This window comes from Alexandromys fortis, unplaced genomic scaffold (genome assembly GCF_014885135.2).
Source record: "Alexandromys fortis isolate MF-2015 unplaced genomic scaffold, M_Fortis_MF-2015_v1.1 scaffold_130, whole genome shotgun sequence".
In the NCBI taxonomy this organism is placed as follows: Eukaryota; Metazoa; Chordata; class Mammalia; order Rodentia; family Cricetidae; genus Alexandromys; species Alexandromys fortis.
The window spans coordinates 5,021,348-5,021,988 of record NW_026068016.1 but is presented as its reverse complement, the minus strand read 5'-3'; the positions used below and the strand labels follow the sequence as shown (position 1 = coordinate 5,021,988).

At 42.0% G+C, this 641-nt stretch overlaps 1 pseudogene; it reads right to left on the bottom strand.

The window, feature by feature from the left end:
- Window positions 1-209: 209 nt before the first annotated feature.
- Window positions 210-641, bottom strand: part of LOC126513861 (ubiquitin carboxyl-terminal hydrolase 1-like) — a 33,837-nt pseudogene continuing 33,405 nt past the window's right edge.

Sequence of the window (641 nt, the reverse complement as noted above, 5' to 3'; positions counted from 1 at the left end):
TGACTCCAGTCCGTGTGAGCTACTTGTTTAGGACTCCTCCCTTTTGGAAGTCTTCCTGCTAGGAAGGAAAAATGAAGATCTCTCCAAAACATCAAGTAACCAGACTGGTGATGGGCAGTGGTCAGTTATGTAAAAAGCACAGATCCAAAATTATGGAAGAAATAACTAATAATTTTCCCACAAATAAACACCCATAACGATAGACATACCATGATGCCAGGAAGAGGAAACCCTGATTGTTCAGTGTCACTATCGAGATTCTTATGCAAGGAGTCACTTCATTTCCTCCATCTTCCTCTTCTTCATCTTCATCCTTCTCATCCTCATCTCCTTTTACCTCTGAACAAACAGAATTCAAGGGAAAATGTGAAAACATGCAATGAGTATATAGCCAAACACAGTAATCGTTTGAAGTGATACAAATACTACAAAATAATCATGTTTGTCTTGAAAACCAATTGTTAAACTCAAGAGGGAGCAGTATGAGCTGGGCGGTGGTGGCGCACGCCTTTAATCCTAGCACTTGGGAGGCAGAGGCAGCCGGATCTCTGTGAGTTCAAGACCAGCCTGGTCTACAAGAGCTAGTTCCAGGACAGGCTCCAAAACCACAAAGAAACCCTGTCTCGAAAAACCAAAAAAAA